This window comes from Sus scrofa, chromosome 6 (assembly GCF_054392235.1).
Source record: "Sus scrofa isolate SSC_HxYL_T2T_F1_AM1 chromosome 6, Sscrofa_HxYL_maternal_Yorkshire_Landrace_v2.0, whole genome shotgun sequence".
Taxonomy (NCBI): domain Eukaryota; kingdom Metazoa; phylum Chordata; class Mammalia; order Artiodactyla; family Suidae; genus Sus; species Sus scrofa.
Window position 1 is genome coordinate 78,646,607 of NC_139388.1, and position 20,947 is coordinate 78,667,553.

Below are 20,947 nucleotides of genomic sequence, written 5' to 3' on the forward strand. Positions count from 1 at the left end.
GGTGATTCCAGAATGTCTTGACAGCTGCTCCACCAAAGCCACGCAGAGCAATCTCCAGGGGCTTCCACATCCTCGAGGTTCTCTTCCTGTAATCCCTCAACAGGCTCCTTGGGGAATTCTCCACTCTTCTGGGTCCAGGGAGTCACGGCCAGGAGCAAGTTCCCGTGGTTGGGACGAACCTTACTTGTCAGTATTGCAAGAAGCCGTGACACCAACAGGTGCAAGGGACGTTGCAGGTGACTTCCGCCCTGTCCATGGCTCACAGTGCACCTGAGCCCTTAGGCATCTGGGCCCCCCTGGGACTGGAAGAGAAGGGATTTGATTTAGGATGGGCCCCACCTCCAGTTCCCAGGAGAGGACAGGCCTCTTGGGATGTAGCCATTTGTCATGTCCTGGCCTTCACGGGGAAAGTTGTAATAGCCTGCCCTGTCTGTCACACCCCAATGATGACTTTACTTACCCACATGGCTCACTGCAGGGCCTCCCCTAAATTCCCCCTGTCTGCACTCAAGAGCACTGTCCAGCTCCTTCCAGAACCTCCCTCTGTCACCTCTGCTTTTTATTTTTTAATTTTTATTTTTTAATTTTTTTTTTTTTTTTTGTTTTTTTGCCTTTTCTCTAGGGCCGCTTCCCACGGCATATAGAGGTTCCCAGGCTAGGGGTCTAATCGGAGCTGTTGCCGCCAGCCCACACCACAGCCACAGCAACGCAGGATCCGAGCCGCATCTGCGGCCTATACCACAGCTCATGGCAACGCCAGATCCTTAACCCACTGAGCAAGGCCAGGGATCAAACCTGCAACTTCATGGTTCCTAGTCGGATTCGTTAACCACTGCACCACGACAGGAACTCCACCCCTGCTTTTTAAAATGATCTCTTCCAGGAAGCATTCCTTGGTTCTCTCCATGCTGTGGTTCTCAACTGGGGGGCACTTGGGGCACACCTGCGGAAGATACGCAGACATAGAAGAGGAAGAACCTACAGACATGCTTGGTTAACTGGGGTGTGTGGGGTGGGGATGCAACTGGCGTCTGGTGAGTAGAGATCAGGGTCCATGGCACACAGGACACCCCTACAACACAGAAGTATCTGGTCCCAGTGTCACAGCCAAGTCTGAGCAGACTCCTTCTGGTTTCTGCACTGCCATCCACATGTATCGTTTGCACTGAAGACTTCCTTACAGATGCTGACTGTGTTTTGGCAGCTGGCTGCTTTTCAGGGTTAAATAAGATCACCCATAGGACAGGGAGCCTGGTACCCTGTAAGCACCAGTAACGGTGCCCTTTATTCTCATCGCCATGCTCTCTGAAAGGCAGGGTCCCACCGGCACTCAGAATGAGATGCCACTGGCAGTGAATGCCATGGAGTCCTGGCTCTGTCCCCAGCCTGCACGGGGACACAGGAGGGCCACTGGGTCTCTTGGGGCCTGGTTCCCTCATCACTAACCTGGAAGCATCACCATCTAGCCGATCCTCTTCCCTGTGTCGTCACAAAGATGGAACTCAATTGTGAATGCAAAAGTGATTTATAAGAAAAGTGAGATCTGGAGTTCCCATCGTGGCTTAGTGGAAATGAATCTGACTAGCATCCATGAGGATGCAGGTTCGATCCCTGGCCTCACTCAGACATACCGACTCTTCCCTGCTGTCCCCTGCTGTCTCCACAACTGATGATTGTGTATCACTGTCCCATCATCTGGCCAGCACCAGGCCTGACTGTCACCCCTGTCCCCTGTGTGCTCGGTGGCCCTGATACTCAGGATCAGGAAGTCCATGCATTGGAGGTCTCTGCAAGCAGGACCAGGGAGTGAAGGGCTAAAGCTGCCACCCTCCTCCTGGTCCCCAGAGGTGCAAGGCAGGCTGGGCTGGGGCCCCCCAAGCCAGCTCCCACCCACCCCTACACCCCCCACCCCTGAAACACAAGCTCTGCCCCAGGGGCCCATAGCTCAGGCTGTCCTCCATAAATGATGCACCGGCTGGGTCTCTGCCTCTGAAATGAGGCAGAGCCATAATGGGGCCCCGTAAATCCAGCTCCAGCCAGGGATTCACTCAGGTGCTTTATGACTGTACTTTCAGAGCACTGCTCTCTCTGGGGCTGGAGAGGGGGTGCTGAGCCTCCCTCTGCTGCCCTCTGCTCCGGGGTGGGCCAGCTCTTCACCACGGTGCCCCAGGGCCCCAGGGCACAGCCAGCAGACAAGAGCCTTGGTGACCTTTTATTTCTGGGGCCTCACTTGCATCCCAGGACACACAGAGTCCCAAGGCTGAACCTGTTTCCTAAGTAACGTGGAGCATTTTATCTGAACGCACCTATACCCCTGAACCTAGCAAGACAAGCATCCCCTCAACTCAGTCCTGATCCCTTATCCTCTCCAGCCTCTCGCCCATCCGCCAGTGCCCTTCCCGGGCCTGCCAGCTCCTGACCTAGGGGAGCTGGTCTCCAAGTCTAGCTCCGGGGCTCCCAGATGGTTTGGTTGCTGCTGTCAATGTCATGTTTAGACGTGGTCTGCGCCGTCCCCCTGCCTTTGGCTCAGAGCAGCTCAAACTAGCAGGCAGGCTCTTTGCAAAGAAGAGAGGTGAGGTCAGAAGAGATGTAAGCAAAGGCGGGATTGGTTAGAAAGAGGTGGCAGAGCTCTCCCAGCAAAGGAAGAGCCGATGAACGTGGCTTGGGAAGGTCAGGACTCAGCACAGCCCAGCATCTCAGTTGGCAAGGACTTATGAACAGCCTTGTCGGGATCTACTGCTGGGATGAATGAACTCTGGCCCCAGAAGACTACGTATCTTCCCCTAAAACTCCAGCACCCAGGACAGAGGGTCTGGCAACCTAACTCAGCCCAAGGGGGGGCAGTCAGGCCGAACCAGATGCATCAAGAGTGCAGGGGCAGTCCCCCCTGCACACAAAATCTGGGTGCTATGACCAGAATGGAGGGATGGAGGCAAAAATAACAGATGTCAACTCATCACCCCTCTTTATTATGCCCTGTACCCCCAAGTCAGCCTCACAAAGGAAAAGGAGGCTCCCTCCCTTCCTTTCTCTTTGTGGGGAATACATCGGGTTTATCGTCCCAGTTTTTTAAAATGCACAGATGTAGGTAGAGAGCTGCCACCACAGACTGCAGGGGATGGCATGAGCTCTGGGCACTAGATCTGGGCACACACTCTGATCATAGCCAGGTCTGGAACTAGGACCCAGCGCTGCCATTTCATCCTTCTGTGGCTTTGGGCAAGTCGTTTAGCCTCTCTGAACCTTGGAGTTCTCCTTGATAAAAGGGGAAATAATTTATACCTCTCTTGCATGGCTGCTGTGAACACTGAAGATGTATTAGGCCATGGGGGGACCAGCTAAGGTGCTGTAACAAAAATCCTGGGAGGCAGCAAACAACTCCAAGGGCATTTTCTCTTTCCTGAAGGTCTGGAGGAGGGGGGTCCAGGGTAGCTGCCCTCTGAGGATGTCCAGGGACCCAGAAGTTGTCCAGCAGCTCCTTCTACCTTGTTGCTCAGCCTCATGTTGGGGCCTTGCCCCTTGGCTGAAGCTGACTCTGTCCCCTTTGCAGCGTGAAGGGCAGAAAAGGGGACGTGGAGCTGGATTCTTTAAACACATGTGATCTGTAAGGTCACAAACCTCTACCGGTCACCTTTCATGAATCAGAACATGCCACGTGGCCGAGTTCTGTTGCAGAGGAAACTGGAAAAATGGAGTCTCTGGGTTCCCATGTTCCCAGTTAGACTGGGGGGAGTTGGGGTGCTGGGGCAAGGGCTGAAGGGAACATTCCGTAGCTGCCCATGAAGGAGAATGGATACGGGGAGGTAATTAGTCATCTCTGCCACCAGCAAGATAATGCACTTGAGAAACAATCAGCACAGCCTCGGGGCAGAGTAAAGAGTCAATGGCAAGATTGGGAGAAGATTCCTATTTTGGAAAAATAGACAAATGAGCTCTCATCTCAGCATTCCTTGTCTGGGAGTCAGACCAGAACACAGAAGTGAAGGCCTGGCTCCTGATCTCTTTTTCTTTCTTTTTTGCTTTTTCTTTCCTTTTTTTTTTTTTTTTTTTTTTGCCCACCCAGTGGCATATGGAGTTCCCAGGCCAAAAGGATCACATCTGAGCTGAAGTTGCAGCCTACACCCCAGCTGTGGCAACCCCGGATCCTTAACCCACTGTGCCAGGCCAGGGCTCAAACCTGCGTCCCATCACTCCAGAGGCACCGCTTATCCCATTGCACTGCAGTAGGAATTCCTGATTTCGTTCTTCAAGCCCACTCCTCTCTCAAGCTCCAGACCACAAGGGGAACTCCCCATGGACCCTCTGGCCCATAGCCCTGCCAGGGTGGGACCCCACCCCTCCCGGGTGATCCAGACACCTCTGCTCCCTTTGTCTTGCCATCTGATGCCTGTTCCTTTTGGTCACATGGCCCCGGAGGAGCAGCTAGGTATGATTGGCGTCCCGTGGGAGGGGGTCTGGGCGACCAGCTTGGCATGTCAGCTGATGCCCTGCCATGTTCATTTTTGTTGACATTTAATTATATTTCGTTTTCATCAGCTGTCAGGCCAGCTTCCCGACAGGACACGGAATTATGCTCGAAGCCTGTCATCCCCTGCAGACACTTCTTAGTTGGGCTTCCTCTGCTTATGGCCCTTAAAACAGACAGGAGTCAGAGAGCACAAAGGCAGGCACCCCGTTCCATTTTCTTCACAGTCATCAGCACCTCCTAAACACCCCAAGCCTCTTAAGGCATTTGGACATATTTAATGATTGTTGATCTGTTCAGAATCAAATGCACATTCCCATCCTAACCACTGCCGTGGGTGAGAACCTTAAACTCTTTTTGGGGAGCAGCTTGAGAGAGGCCAAGTTCTGCAGCTGTAAGAGCAAACACTTGCATGGCACTAAGAATGTGCCAGCTACCGTTCTGTGGGTTTCAGAGGTCCAGGCTGCCCTCCCCATCTGCAGTGATTCTGTCTCTGAGTTTCTGGTAACAGGCAGCCTGGGTTTGAATAGAGGGCGCATTTAATCCTCATAACAACTATATGAGTTGGGTCCTATTATACCCATTTAATAGATGAAGAAACACACACACACTGGGTTATGTGGCTTGCTCAAGGCCACATGGCAGAGCTGGGTTTGAGCCTGTGTCGTCTGATTTGTGTTTGTACCCATGGCCACCAGCAGATGAATGTGAATACAAATGCAGCAGCCATCCCCCCTCATTCCTGTGGCCCTACCTGTCCTGCTGGAGCAGGAAAGCTGGGAACTTGGTGTCAGAACTCCTTTGCAGCTAGAGTTATGCATGTGGTTCAGGTTTGGGCACACAGATGAATTCACATGACATTTGGAAGGGAGGCTGAGGCAGACGCACATTCCCGATGCTTCTGCACTGCCGAGGGCAGGTGTGTTCAGTTCCCCTCTGACCACTTTAGCAGTGGTCCCCATGCAAAGTGGGACCGCATGTTGCCCCGTATCTACGTTGCTTGTGCAGGTCTGGGCAGCCACAGTGTGGTTTCGGGAGAAGCAGCAGGAGAGGCAGCATCCTCACTATGGCCAAGGAGGTAAGGTTCTGGGGCTACTAGCACCTGATTCACGGACTTGCAGCAGATCCATTGGTGGTTCCGTTCAGCAGTGTGGCTTTTCATTCCTGAAAGCTCTGTTTCTTCAGCTCTTCCTACAGTATCATCACCCATTTAATACCCTGTAATAAACACCTTCCTGCTCAACCTTCCCAGCATAGAGTCTGGTCTCTGAACTGACCCTGGTCACACAGTGCTAAGCCAGAACGTCATCCACACTGGAGAATATGTCCTGTAGTAGCAGGCAAATAAGGCCCCCAGTGAGACTTGGTTCCCCACCCAGACACAGGTGGCACTGGACTGGAGCAAGCCCCACCCCCTCAGGGCAGAGGCCGCCTGTCTGTTTGTGGGGGTGCAGAGCAGAATGTCAGCCTTCCAAGCAGCTCACGCCCAAGAGGAAGGATGAAGGAGGGACTGACCATGGGTGCCCCGTTCTTTAGCCTGTAGTCGCCAGGCAGATAAAACAGACCCATGTGTGGTGGGGATGGAGATGATGGCCAGTGAATGAGACTGGGGAAGGAATTGGCTCAATGTGCCATTTTCCAGCATTGAGATCCTGCGAGTCTGTGATTGGAGAGGTAAGCATTGAATTGCTTGTGTGAAAGCGGAGATGGTATGTGCCATAGATCACATGACTCTGAGTGCAATTAAATACAGTAATTTTGTACTTTGTGGAACCCTCAAAGTAGCAGATATCATTCCAGATTAAAGAATTTCTGAATAAATTGATGCTTTATCCATTTTAGAGATGACACGTTCTAAAACTGGGCATGGATGGAGTTCTTGCTGTGGTGCAGTGGGTTAAGGATCTGGCATTGCTGCAGCTGTGATATAGGTTGCAGCTATGGTGCAGATTCTTTCCTTGGCCTGGGAACTTTCATATGCTACAGGTGTGGCCGAAAAAGAAAAACAAAAAACTGGGCAAGGACATGTTTCTGAGAAGTATTATTACAAAAAGAAGCCATGTTATTTAGGATGCTTTGAGTGACAGATAACAGAGGCGTAAACACTAAATGCATTTAATTTCTTACATAGCAGGAGTTCCCATCATGGCTCAGCAGTTAACAGATCTGACTGGCATCCATGAGGATGCAGGTTCAATCCCTGGCCTTGCTCAGTGGGTTAAGAATCCGGTGTTCCCGTGAGCTGTGGTGTAAGTTTCAGACAAGGCTCAGATCCTGTGTTGCTGTGGATGTGGTGTAGGCCGGCAACTACAGCTCTGATTCGACCCCTACCCTGGGAACCTCCATATGCTGTAAGTGCGGCCCTAAAAAGAAAAAAAATTCTTACATAACAGAATTCAACAAAGTCATGGAGTTCTCACATTCTTTCTGTGTTTCCTTCCCTTCATCCTCAAGTATGGTGGGGCAGCCTTCCCTCGTGGTCACAAAATGGTTGCCACATTTCCAAGCATCACATCCCCTCTCCCAAACCCATTTTCCAAACATGAAAGAAGGAGTGATGGTAAAATAAAAAACTTTCTAGTCATTGGCTCTCTGCTTTCTCAGAGGGGAAAATCTTTCCCAGATATTCAAGGTGACATGCCCTTACACCTTAATGAGGAGAACAGGGTCACTCATCCACTCTGAAACCAATCTCTGGCAAAGAGGAATGGGATGGCCATGGCTGATATCAACTTGCCTTGGGGCTGAGCACATTATCTCCTAAACGAAATCAGAGTGCTGATGACTTTGAATAAGGGCAGGTGGTGTTGGTGGGGAGGCAGTATCAGTGCAACTGGCCTTAGTGTCTCAGTTCCGTGCCGTGTAATGTGGAGCTGCCTGGAGAGTCCCAATAAGTCCCAACTGCTGTTCTTTCCTTATTTTTCTCTCTCCCTCCATGTGACGTTGCTCTTTCTCCTTCGCTGTCAGGCTGTCACTTCCCGCTCCTGCCTCTGTGCCTGTTAGAAGCAGCACTGCTCCCTGCTTCTGATGTTTTCCCTTTAACCGTATGTGAGTCTAGAACTTGGGGAAGGAGAGGGCACTTACTGGAAAGGATGGTGTCTGTTATTGGACGCCAGGGCCACCAGTCTAGAAGTACTCCTGAATCCATTGTCCCCAGAGCTGGCTAGAGCCAGCCCAGATCCCTGTTTTGTTTGATGCTTGGGTGTTTGTTTTTATTTTTATTTTATTGAAGTATAGTGGACTTGATTTACAGTGTTGTGTTAATTTCTGCTGCCCAGCAGTGATTCAGTTATACATATGTATATAGTCTTTTTCATATTCTTCTCTGTTACGGTTTATCACAGAATATTAAAGACAATTCCCTGTGCTATATATAGCAAGACCTAGTTGTATATCCATTGTACATTTAACAGTTTGCATCTGCTAGTCCCAAACTCCCAATCCTTCTCTCCCATAAACCCCTTCCCCTTGGCAAATACAAGCCTGGTCTCTATGTCCGTGAATCTGTTTCTGTTTCATAGATGTGTTCATTTGTGTTGTGTTTTAGATTCCACATACAAGCGCTGTCATATGGCATTTGTCTTTGTCTGACTTACTGCACCTAGTATGATAATCTCTAGGTCCGTCCATGGTGCTGCAAATGGCATTCTTTCATTCTTTTTATGGCCAAGTCATATTCCATGATATATATCATAACTTCTTTATCCATTCATCTGTCAATGGACTGGTTTTTGTTTTTGATCTCTAGTCAGCAAAATCAGCTTTACAGGGCCAGCCTAAGCCGGCGGGGTAGACACAAAGCCAGCCTCTACAAGGCACCCTGTGCAGGAAGCCATCGCTGGGTGCCTGGGCACCATGGGAGGAGAGGCCCTCTGATGTCATGCATTAGGGGTTGTGATGATGGTGGGTCTGTTTGTTAGCTAGGTCTCTTCCACAGAGGGATTTCCAGAGTCGTTAGCTCTGTGACGTGTCATGAAAAACAACACAGGGTAATGGACTAAATGAGGTTTTCCCACCCTCAGCACTATTGACAATTGTGGCCAGATAACCCTTGAAGGGTTTTTTTTTTTTTTGGGCGGCGGGGGGGCGTGCTGTCCTATGCACTGTAGTATGTTTAATAGCAACCCTGGCCTCCACTCCCTGGATGCCAGAGGCCACCCTGAGTCCATAATAATAATGTCACTAGACATTATCAGATGTCACAAACATAGAGCCCAGACTTGTATTTCCCAAGGGGAAGGGGTTTAGGGGAGTGAAGAATTAAGAGTTTGGGTTTAGCAGGTGCAAACTATCATATACAGGATGGATACAGGAGGATAGAATAGCCCCTAGTCAAGAACCCCTGGGCTGAGCATCATGGGCTGAGGGGCTGAAGTGCCTCAGTAAGCATGGCCTTCCTGACCACCCTTCCTAAGATGGCACTGTGGTCCCCCCACATCCTGTCTCTCCAGCCATATCTTGCTTTATTTGTTTCCATAGCCCTTATCACCGCCGGATGTATTCTATTTCGTTTGTTTGTTTATCAGCTCCCAGCCCTGGACTCTACGTCCTGTAGGAGCTTAAACCATATCTGACTTCCTCATCACAGCATCTCCAACCCATGAGAGCATCTGCACGTGGCGAGGGTTCAGCTCACATTGGCTGAAGATGATTCAGAGTTCTGAAGAGGACTCATCTGATGCCCATCCACTCTGCTCTAGACCCTTGAATGGCCGCGTCCCCTATGTGAACCCATTACGCCTTTTACCAATAAAGAGATGGAGGCACAGAAAAGTCCAGTAACAAACCGCTGATACATGATGAAGGCAGGATGTAAACTCCGGTCTGATGGATTCCAAGGTGTGGCTGCTTTGGGGATGCCAGGCCACCCCCTGAAGACCCCAGGCCGACTTGGAGGGGCTCTTTCCTACACTGTGATGGGTGCATCTGGAGCAGGAGAGCACAGCCTCCTGGGCTTGAACCAGTCAGATCCACCTCCGACGGGCCAGGCCCGAGACACCAGAGCTCGTTTCCTGGCCCCTGATGGAGTTGGACAGCCAAGGCCATGTTGTCCAACTGAGGACATGGGGCAGCCAAGGCCCTAGAGAGCTTACGGTTTTTTCCAGACTGGAAGAATTATGGATCAACTGCTTTTTGGTGGCCTCCAGAGGGAAACCACAGTCCAAACCTCTCAGCCATTTCCTCCCCTGAAGCAGCATGGGAAATGCGGCCCAGGAATCCCCCCCCCACCCTCCCCCCATCTCCCCACTCAGTTGTCAGGAGCCCCTGACGTGGAGCAGCCTTTTGTGTTGTGTTTGCTCCCCCACCCCCTCCCCTCACAGTAATTAGCACTTCAGCTTTCTCTTGTGGTATTTATGTGTTTAGACAACACAGTTCATTGTTTCCAAATGTTAGTCAGTTCTAACTATAAATCAAGCCTCAAATCTTGAATCCAGTTCAAGGGAAAACTCACAAGTTGATTCTACACAAATAAATCATAAGAGGGTGGGAATGTTATAAATGGAGAAAAGCAATTCAGACTCCTAAGGCTGTAAATGCAGCTTTTTGAACTACTTAGTGAATACATGAGGACAGTTAAATAAGGCTTGGGAAGATCTGAGAGTACGTGAGTCTTTAAGATGAAGTCAGTTGAAAGTTCAGATGTCTAAGAAGAATTCATATTTTTAGTGCTTTTTTGTTTAAAAAGTCTTTTTTTTTGCACATTATTTAATTAATTCCTCACAACACCCTTTCTTCATGTAGGTAGGCCAACTATTTTACTAAATTCCTTCAGTCCCAAGACCTATTTTGTTTCCATTTTTCTCTCTGAAATCAGTATACATCTTAGAATCAAAGACATGTCAGTTGAATTGGCAGCTTTATTTCCTTCGCGATACGTGAAATAATGGTACATGTTAAAAATGATAGTATCTGAGACTTAATGAAATGCCTGTTATTAGGATTCCTCTTTCGCAGGGGAGGTGGCAAGTTCTGAGATGTTACACATTTGATCCAAGATCATGCAGTGACCTTCCATTTATGGAAGAATCAAACTTGAACCCAAGAAGGGCAAGTCCCTGAAAGGGCAAATAAATAGCTAAAAAATACATGATCACCTCCATGGAAGGTGATCCCGCTAAATGAGGAACTTTTGTTTTTCCGAACAAAGTATACAAGTTTGGAGCCAGAGAAGAACTGCTTGAGATGTTTCTTGGGAGACCAAGAGTCATCACATTCTCCTTCTCCACTTTCCCCTTGAAACGTTCAGCCTCTCCTCAGGACAATTTGGGTAGAATTGCTTTGAAGTTGGCTTTGCAAGTTAGTCCTCCCTGGCTAACTTGATCAGCTTAGGAAACAGCACCCTAACTCCAGTTGGACTCAGTCCCATACCAGACGCAAGGCTCGCAGAGAGGAGCACAGGCTGAGTTTTAACCCCTTTCACTGTTCAACTGACCTCCTTGTACAATGCACATCCTGAGCAACTGTACACAGCATTTCTGTGCACCCACGTGTCTCCAACTAGTCTTTGGTGGAGGGATGGTGGGACAAGAATGCTTGGCAAGAATAAGGAAAATGTGGAAAAATTTAAGAAGAATTTTTCTAGTCCAGGTCACATTCATTGTTTAAGCCTGGCTTTTCTGTTCTGATAAAGTCTTAGTCTACAAAAACTTTGACTGAGCTCGGCTCTCCATAAAGAAACTTAATGCTTGGGGAAACTTATATAGAGTTAAGAAATTCAAACACGGGTCTTATTTTTACTGGTCTTTCTGGGCCTATTTCTGAAGATACGCCTGATTAGCTAAACCAATCAGCCATTGGTATTAGCTTCCTGGTCTAAAGTACTACTTGGTAGAATAGAAAGACCTTATGTTCAGAGCTTATTCAGAGGTGGGTTCAGATGTGGGTCTCTGCTGCTTTCCAGCTGTTCATTGTGGGAAGGTGTGACATGGCTCTGAAACTTCAGATTCCCCATCTGTAAAATACATATGGTGGGTTAGAGGTAAGTGCCTCTATTTCCTACTCCCTCCACTGAGAGGTGGAGTCTGATTTCCTTCCCCTTGAACCTGGATTCGCCTCAGCGACTTCACTGGCCAGTAGAATGTGGAGAAATGATATTCAGGGATATCACCCATGAGGCTGGGTCACCCACAGAGCCTTGTGGTTTCCACCTGGATTTCTTGGCGCTCAGCTGCCATCTCGTGAGGCAACCCAAGCAGCCCTGCGGATAGGTCTTCACGGAGACAACAGGGCCCAGGGCTGACAGTCTCCACTGAGCTCCCAGTTGAGAGCTGGCATCAATTTGGCTTCCATGTGACTGAGCCATCTTCGAAGTGGACCTTTTGGCCTCAGTGGAGCCACCTTGCTTGATGCCATGTGTTGGGAGACAGGCTGTCTCCATGCTCAAATTGCAGACCTGTGAGCAAAACAGACAAGGGTTGTTATAGTCAATCAGAAGGTTCTGGGGGGGATATCATGGAGCCGTGGATACATGGAACACTGTGGGTATGAATAGCAGCTCACTCAGGGTTGTGTTGGGTGTTTAAGGAAATTCAGTATGTAAAGCACTGGATCTGCTGCCCAGCACGTTGGAGGCCCTCAGGGAAGCCAAATTCTCTTCCCTTCTTACTGGTGTGGGGTCCACATTGTCACTGTTAGGACCAGTCTGATTGTCCCCCAAAGTTGGGGGGGTGCAGAGCGTCACCCTGACTCTGGGTTGCTTAGACCCCACATTGCCCTCTGTAAATGGTTAAGGCCAGCATCATCAACGGTCGTGGAGCACACTTGCTATTGGGAGGAAATCATCATTAGTCCATCCCCGCTAATGCCCAGTAAGGTTATCCAGAACCTCCTCTCTCCAGGGTCTCCAAGTAGTTAAGTGAGAAGCTCCATTTAAGCCTCAGCCAGCCTCTGGTCCAGGGTAACCTGAGAGCAGGCGGTGGACAATCGTGTTCACCATGATCTTCCTACAGCCTTGAGCAACAAGCCTTGTCTCCTCCACTGTGACAGAGACCCGAAGGCTCAGAAAATTCAGTCTTAATCATTCCAGACCTGGGCAGGGTCTGGCTGCACGGCAGGGGCAGAGGGAGTCATTTAACGAGTATCAGAGAAATCAGAGCCCTTTCAGAAACGGTGCTGAAATTAAATCAGATGAGTCTGGAAGCAAACCAGGCATCGACCTCCCATTCTGAGCCCACAAACCTGAGCAGCCACAGACGTTGTCCAAGCAGATGGTGAGGCCAGAGTTCTGCAGAGTCCACTGCAGGCCATGACAAGAGGCGAGCAGTCTCTTTTTGCGGGCCTTCTCATCCCCGGGTTCTGGGCAGATATCAGGGATCCTATTGCTTCTCTAGTGCCTCTTCTCAGCTCCAAGGTAGCAGCTGCCAGCCTCGAGGCCAGTGAACCCCAAGTGCATGCAGTTTGGAGCATCTGCTCTTCTAGAAAGCGAGTGCCCTTTGGTGATGCTTCTTGTTCCAAATGCAGGCACCTCAGCATGGCTGACCTTGCTGCAAGCCCAGAGCCCCCCAGGATGCCCAGCTCTGTGAGGGTTTGGGGTGGGGGGCAGGTGTGTGCAAGACGAGGTGGGGGAGGCTAAACTGATCCACCCTCTGCTGTCTTTCACCTCTGACTTTCAGACCCTACCTGCTGTGTGCCAGCATCTGGTCACCTACTGCCTGGCCAGTTACTCCAAGCTTAATGGCCTCAACAATACACATGTACTATTTCAAGGTTCCTAGAGGTCAGGAGTCTGGTCACAGCTCAGCTCGGTCCTCTGCCCAGGGTGTCACAAGGTCGTGGCCAAGGTAGCAGCCAGGCTGCATTCTCACCCGGAGGCTCGACTGTAGAAGAATCTGCTTCCAAGCTCCTTCAGGCTGGTGTCAGAATTCATTTCCTGTGGCTGTGGGATGGGGGCCCTGCTGTCTGGCTGGATGTCAGCTGGGGCCACCCTCAGATGCTAGAGGCTGCCTGCAATTCCTTGCCATGTGGGCTTCCTCAGCATGGCCTCTGACTTCATGGAGCCAGCAAGGATCTCTTTAGGGTGGACCAGCAAGGCAGAGTCATAGATAGATCAATACATAGGGGTGTGTGTGTGTGTGTGTGCATGCACGTGTACAGGTAGATTATAGATATAGGTACAGATAGATAGACATACATAGATGATGGATGTATACATCTAGAGATAGATAAAGATGGTAAAGTAGATGATGAAAGAAAGAGCTAGATAGGTAGATAGAAAGAGAGATAAGTAATACATAGATAGATAATAACCTAATCACAAGAATGACATCCTATTACCTTTACCACGTTCTGTTCATTAGAAACAGGTCACAGGTCATGCCCACACTCAAGGGGAGAGGGTTATACCAGGTGTGACCCCAGGGGGTGGAGGTCAAGGGGCCGTCTCAGAACTGTGCCTCTTTCCAGTGCCTTGACAGTTAAACACTATCATTCCCATTTCTAGATGGGAAATTGAGGTTGAAAGAGAGAATGTGCCCCCAAGCTCCGACAGTGATCCAGTGACCAAGCTGGCATTTCAGACCACGCTGGACCACCTCTCAGTGGCCGCTTCTCCTACACCATCCTGACTGCACTTCTTTCACTGCCCTGGCTGAGTGGTGCTGGTTACCTGGGTGCTCATTTTGACTAGAGAAACCAGACTGTTTTCTCTGCATGATTTCATGCTGATAATGTACTTGTTGAATGTGTATCTTGTCTCTGCACCCCTAGTGTGTGCCCATCTGTCTTGTTCGTGGCCATGTCTCCATACCCAGAGAGGTTCCTGGCCCATGATGTGTAAGCTAAATGGTCATTCATTCATTCAACAAACACTCATGGAAAAATCATGTCTACTTTGGATACAAAGATGACCCAGACACAACTCTGCCTTCACAAGCCCCTCACCCTCTAGCAGAACAGAGACACAAAATAAGTAAGATAGTGCGGTGTGGTACAAAGATTATAATGGCCTCCTCAGGTTTGCCCACCCTGTGTCCCCAGGGCCTAAAACAGTGACTGGCACATAGTAGGTCCTTGGCAATACTTGTAGACTGTTCTGGATCTATTACCCAGCATGCCTGGCTCTCTTCTCTCCTGCATAGGGTAGAAAATAAAAATCAAAAGATTAACTGGCCTGGAAAACCCCTAGAAATTAAAAGAAAAAAAAACATAACATCCCAGGCTGGCTTCAGAGGTCTCTGATGCAATCCTACAACCCTGGCACTCCCTCTTTGAGCAGAGCTTTGCATTTCAAAATAGAAGGAAAAAAAAAAAAGACTGTAATTATTAAAATTGTATATATAGGAGAATTTGGCCTTTCAGTTGAGGTGTCCTAATGACACTTCAACAACTTATAGGGAAGATAATAGGGTTTAGAGCAATTACACAGCCCGTCAAATACTGAACATGAGTGATTTGGATTCATGCTTGGAGCTGGAACGAGTCTCAGCAGTTTTGCTCACACACAGCTGTTTCATTTAAAATATTTTGGCAGAAAATTGCAAAGTGGGCTGTGCTGGCCATCCCTGCCTTGAAAGCTTAACTCCTTCTGCCCCCAATGTCATCCATCTCGCCTCCCTTCCAGCACCACCCCCACCCCCACCCGCCCCCCACCCCCGCTTCATTACGGCTTTGCCAAGTTTTTAAGCAACATGTTTGGGACTTAAAACTTGGCCCCTTACCTGAAAATGGGGTGGGGGTTCTCCTAAGCCTGCTGGAAGATTCTGTGTATTTCTCCCTCTTTTGATTCAATCAGTAGGTATCATTCAATCCCTTGGCTGCCAGGGTCTATCAGTCAGATGGCCAAAAGCAAACGGTCCACTCAACCCAGGGGATGGGAGAAAAGCCTATCTTAGTTTGAGCAAAAATAACAAAATTCCATAGACTGAGTGGCCCAAACAGCAAACATTTGTTTCATCCAGTCCTGGAGGCTGGGAAGTCCCATGATGGAGGTGCTAGCTGGTTTAGCATCTGCTGAGAACCCTCTTCTAGGTTTGCAGATCTAGCTGTGTCCTCACAGGTAGAGGATAGGTCATCTCTCGTGTCTCTTCTTATAAGGGCACTAACCCCATTGTGTGGGCACCACCCTGATGACCTAATCACCTCCCAAAGTCCCTCCCATCCCACTTCCAAAGACTATCAACAGTGGGGGCTAGAGCTTCAACCTTTGATTTGGGGGGGATCACATACTAAAGAGCAGTTTCCAAGGGCTCAGCTTGAATTTAGAGAAACCCACGGGGACAGGGCAGGGCCCCAGGGATGCCATAGTAGGGAGCTGGTAGCACCTTTAGTTGCAAGGGGCAAAGGGCAGGGAGTTGATAATAGAATGTGGGGAGTATACCTGTACAGAGTGGGGGGTAGGTCAGTAGGAGCTGCAGCTTTTGCGTTCAAGACATGCAGCCAACCCCCAGTGACAGTGAGGGACACCCCCTCCCTACCCTCTAGGCTCCTCCTGGTGTCTCCCAATGGCCAAACCCAACTGGAGGCCAGGGCTTAGGGAGGGTCATGATGCATTTGGTGCAGGTCAGCCGCCAAAGCTTTGAGAAAGATTGAGAGATGGATTGAGGATAACCCCACACAAAGGAGACTCAAGAAGAGTAGACTTGTATCCTCTGCCCTCAGGGAGTAGATCTCTGTCCGCAGACAAAAATCTTACAAGAACTGAGCGATGGACTCCTGTGGTTGCAACAGGGACTCATTCACTTTACCTCCAACCATTGAGAGTTCACTGTAAGGGGGCCCAGAAAAAGTCAGATTTCCCCAGGCCTCAGGAAGAGGTCAATGTCTATCCTGGTTAAAGTTTATATGTCAGTTTGCATGCTCCAGTGCCCAGCTGTTCGGTCAAATGCTAGATGTTGCTGTGAAGGTATCATGTCAATGAGATTAACAGCTACAATCAGTTGGCTGTAAGCAAACCAAATTACCCTGGAGAATCCAGATGGGCCTTATCCAATCAGTTGAAGGCCTTAAGAACAAAAACCGAGGTTTCCCAAAAAAGGAATTCTGCCTCAAAACTGTAACGCAGAAATCTTGCCTGCGTTTCCAGACTGACACCTTGCTCTACAAAACTTAGACCCAAGGCTGCAACATTCATACCGGCCTGAGTTTCCAGCCTGTCCTGCAAATTTCAGAGTTGTCAGCTCCCACAGTTACGTGAACCAATTCCTTAAAATAAATAAATAAATAAATAAGTATCTCCTATTGATTCTGTTATCTGGAGAACCTCAGCTGATACACCTTCCCCCAACAATTTCCCATCACATGTAGGATGATCTCAAACTCCTCTCCATGGCCTCTGAAGTCTCACATGGTCCACCCCCCACCTCCTGCCTCCTCTTACCTCATTCCCTAATCCAAGGATTTTCCAACTTGAATGTGTGGGAATCACCTGGAGAACTTGTGAAAACACTTTCCTGAGCTCCATCCCCAGAGATTCAGACCCAGTAGCAGGGAGTGTAGCCTATGGATTTGCATTCTAACACTTTCTCAGGTTCTCACGGCAAGGTGGATACAAGACAAATATGGGCTTTGGCTTCATGGCCTCATGACATTGAAGGTGGAGAATTCTGGATGTAGCAGGACTGCAGTCCGTTCCACGATGGATATTTGGGAGAAAGGGGAGCAGGTGAGGGATTTAAAAAAAGGCAATGTGATTCTGATTCTGTGTCTAGATGCCTGCAGAAGGGAAGCCCCAGTGACCATATTAGTAGAGACTGGAAGAAAACCTGATGGGAGTGGGTGGTGACGGGCTCATGAGATGGATAGGATCCTGAGAAGTCACTATTGTGGGCTTTGTTGTGTCAACTTCCAAAATTCATATATTGACGTTCTAGACCCCAGTAACTCACAATGTGCTATTTGGAGATGAGGCCTTTACGGTGGTAATTAATGTTAAAAGAGGTCATTAGGGTAGACCCTGATCCAATATGACTGGTGTCCTTTTAAGAAGAGGTGATTACCCAGACAAAACTTTCATTCAAAAAGATACACGTGCTATTATGTTCCTAGTAGTGCTGTTCACAACAGCCAAGACATGGAAATAACCTTGATGTCCTTCAAGAGATTAATGGATTAAGAAGATGTGGTACATAGACACAATGGAATACTACTCAGCCATAAAAAAGAACAAAATAATGCCATTTGCAGTAACATGGATGCAACTAGAGATTCTTATACTAAGTAAAGTAAGTCAAAAAGAGAAAGACAAACACCTTATGATATCACTTATATGTGGAATCTAAAATGTGGCACAAATGACAGTCAACAGAACAAAAACAAATACATGGACATAGAGAACAGACTTGTGGTTGCCAAGGGAGAGGGGGAGGGAGTGGGATGGATGGGAAGTTGGGGTTAGTAGATAAAAACTATTAGAATGGATAAGCAATGAGGTCCTGCCATATAGCACAGGGAACTATATCTAATCACTTGTAACAGAACGTGATAGAAGATAATATGAGAAAAAGAATGAGTGTGTGTGTGTGTAACTGGGTCACTTTTCTGTATAGCAGAAATTGGCAGAACATTGTAAATCAACTACAATTTTTTTAAAAAGGGAAAAAAAAGAAATAGGAACTTGAAAAAGAAGAAAAAGAAAAATGATTAGGACACGGACACACACAGAGGGGAGATCCTGGGAAGATACAGGGAGAAGATGGCCGCCTATAAGCCAAAGAGAGAGCCCTCAGAGGAAACCACCCCTGCTGACACCTTGATCTTGGACTTCCAGCCTCCAGAATGATGAGAAGATACATTTTTGTTGTTTAAGCCACCCAGCTGGTACTTGGTTATGACAGTCTGAGTACAAGGAAAATGAATCCTGTCATGCAGTTGAATGTCCTCCTTTCACAGCTGGGAACATTGAGGTCCAGGAAGGGACTGGTGTCGCACCAAGTGGCTGAGTCCCGTCCTCCATACGGGATTCTTGATTTCAGGCAAGTGGTTGTTTTCCCCTGGACCTCGCTGCCTCTTCCATCATGAAGTATTGACCATCACCCTGTCTACAGTTTAGCTTGTTCAAACAGTTTGCTGCCACCAAAGCACACTGGCCTCTGTTTGTTTGTTTAAGGAATGATTTTCTCCCAGAGCCCTTGGGTTCCCCATGCCTACAGCAGCAGATTCTTGCTCTGCTCTTGTTGAGCCCAGCCCTGGAGAACAAAGCTTTCGTCCCCATCCGGTGCTGTGGCGGGAGCTTGCAACCCTGGGAGGTGGAGGTGCCGGTGGAATGTCAGACAGAAAATTCCATGAGGCAATCAGAAGAACAGACCTGTGGTCAAGAAAGAGGTGGGACCAGAGCTATTATCCTTTAGGAGCTGACAGCCTGGAGATGTGTATTGAAACACCATGAGGATGTGAAACCAGAGAGGTCAGAGTTCACAAGAGGAGAGGAGAAAATAGGTCAAGACTCTTTGGGGTGCAGCGAGAGAATCTGCCTCTGGATGGCTTCAGCAACAAGGAGGGCTGGTATCCACCTCACTCCCACTAACAGGAAGAATTCAGGCATAGAGAGGGAGGCAGCTTTGGGTTGTCAGCAGCCTGGGGCAGCTCTTGGCATTGAGAAGGTGATGACCAGGGATGCTCAAGGTCCTGAAACGCAGGGGACAGTCCCATACAACCAAGAGTTGTCTCTCCAACGTGCCACTTGCGCTGGGCGGAGAAACCCAGAGAAGGACTACTTCATGAAGGTTGGGGACAGGGGACAGATAGCACCGTTTATGAAAGCCAGAATCGGGAAGGTCACGTGGGTTGGGGGGCTGGAGGAGGGGAACGATTCTTCGAGCTCCGAGGAAGCCCAGGAAGCTAAGACCCAAGAAGAGGCAGGATGAGGCCAGTGGGTGGGTAGAAGTAGAAGCAGCATTTTATTTACTTATTTTTTGTTGAAGTGCACGTGCTCGACAGCGGTGTGTTCATTTCTGGTGTACAGCGCAGTGATTCAGTTATAGATGGATGGATAGGTAATTCTGGTTCATGTTCTTTTCCATTATGGTTTATCACAGGAAATTGAACATAGTTCCCGATGCTATACAGTAGGACTTTGTTGATTATCGATTTTATGCATATCAGCATGTAGTGCTCATCCCAAACTCCTAATTTATCTCTGTCCCCCCCGCCCCGCTTTTCCCTTTGGTAACCATCAGTTTGTTGTCTCTGTGCGTCAGAAGCAGCATTTTAGACGTCGAGTCAGGCAGGGGTGCAGTGCACAGGGAGGGCTGATTAGATCCTCTTAGTGACTCTGGGAAGGTGAGGAGGAGGCTGGAGGGAGGGGGAATGGGGAGGGGAGGAGAGAGGGCGACTTGGTTGTTACTTACATGAACTTGCTCTGCAGACACTGTCAATAAAAATAGATGGACTCTTGGTCCCGAGAGGCTGTATTTAAAATAGCCACTTGCAATGCTGCAGCCTGAGGTCGAAGGAGTGGAAAAGGCGCACACAGCCTGAGGCAGACGGCAGAGCTGCTGGCTGAGCATCAGGGACGAAACCGCACACGTTTCCAAGTCAGGGGAGCTGGGCTTGCACCTTGACCTTCACCTGCCTGCTCGTAAGATTGTTCTAAGGATCACGAAAAAAGGGGCACCCGACACAGCCCCCAGGACGTGGGTGCCATCTGGGCGTGGTGGCAGAGGGCTCTTATATTACTGTCGTCGTCATTGTTGTCAGGCCCTTACCCCTCACCAGGTCTCAGGGCTGCCTCCTCCTATATCCCAGGGGAGGGGAGGGGACAGGGAGGGGTCGCTATGGCATTTTCGTCCTTGCAGCCTCTTTATACCTGGTTCTGTACGATCCTGTGACCTTCTGTGGCAGTGAATTCCTTGGCTTGGCTCCATTGAACCAGGAGGGGTTTGAGTGTTTTTTGTTTTTGGTTTTCAGATTCTTTTCCAAGTTCTCTGTTCAGTGGCTGTTGTGCAGACATTTCTGTCCGGTGCTGAGGCAGCCTCTGGTGGTTTTCTGTGAGCTTGCTCATCCTGCTTCGTCCCTCCTCTGTGCCCCTGGCAGGTGTGCTCAGAGCACCGCTTCCCCCCCAACAGCCTTCTCCTCTGGCCCACAGCCTGCCCTGAACCCTCACCGCTGCCCCAGGTCCAAACAGGGAACTTCGGCCGAAGCAAGAACTTGCCTTTCGACTCAACGTGCACTCGAAAGCCGGGTTGTCCACCCCAGGCTGTGACGGCGCGGGTCAGAGAGCACAGTGGGTCCTTAGGAAGCTGCAGGTGGCCAGAGACCCTCGGGGGTGCAGGGCGTTACTTCTTTCTGGACCCAGCATCTGCCGTCTCCACCTGGAATGTCTCTTCTAGCTGCATTTCCTCTCGGTGTCCTAGGAAATGACCCCGCTGCTCCTTTCTTGCGGTTTCCTTTTGTTCATTTTCGCTCATCCCACGCTCTCTCTAGACGGTGTTTAAATAAGTGTGTCGTGGAGTTCCCATTGTGGCTCAGCAGCTTAAGAACCCAGCATAGTGTCCGTGAGGATGTGGGTTTGATCCCTGGCCTCCATTAGTGGGTTAAGGATCTGGTGTT

The 20,947-nt window shown here is 49.2% G+C and overlaps 1 protein-coding gene across 4 annotated transcripts in view; it reads left to right on the forward strand.

Moving 5' to 3' along the window:
* Positions 1-20,947, forward strand: part of KAZN (kazrin, periplakin interacting protein) — a 1,160,468-nt gene that overhangs the window by 880,212 nt on the left and 259,309 nt on the right. The window lies entirely within an intron of this gene.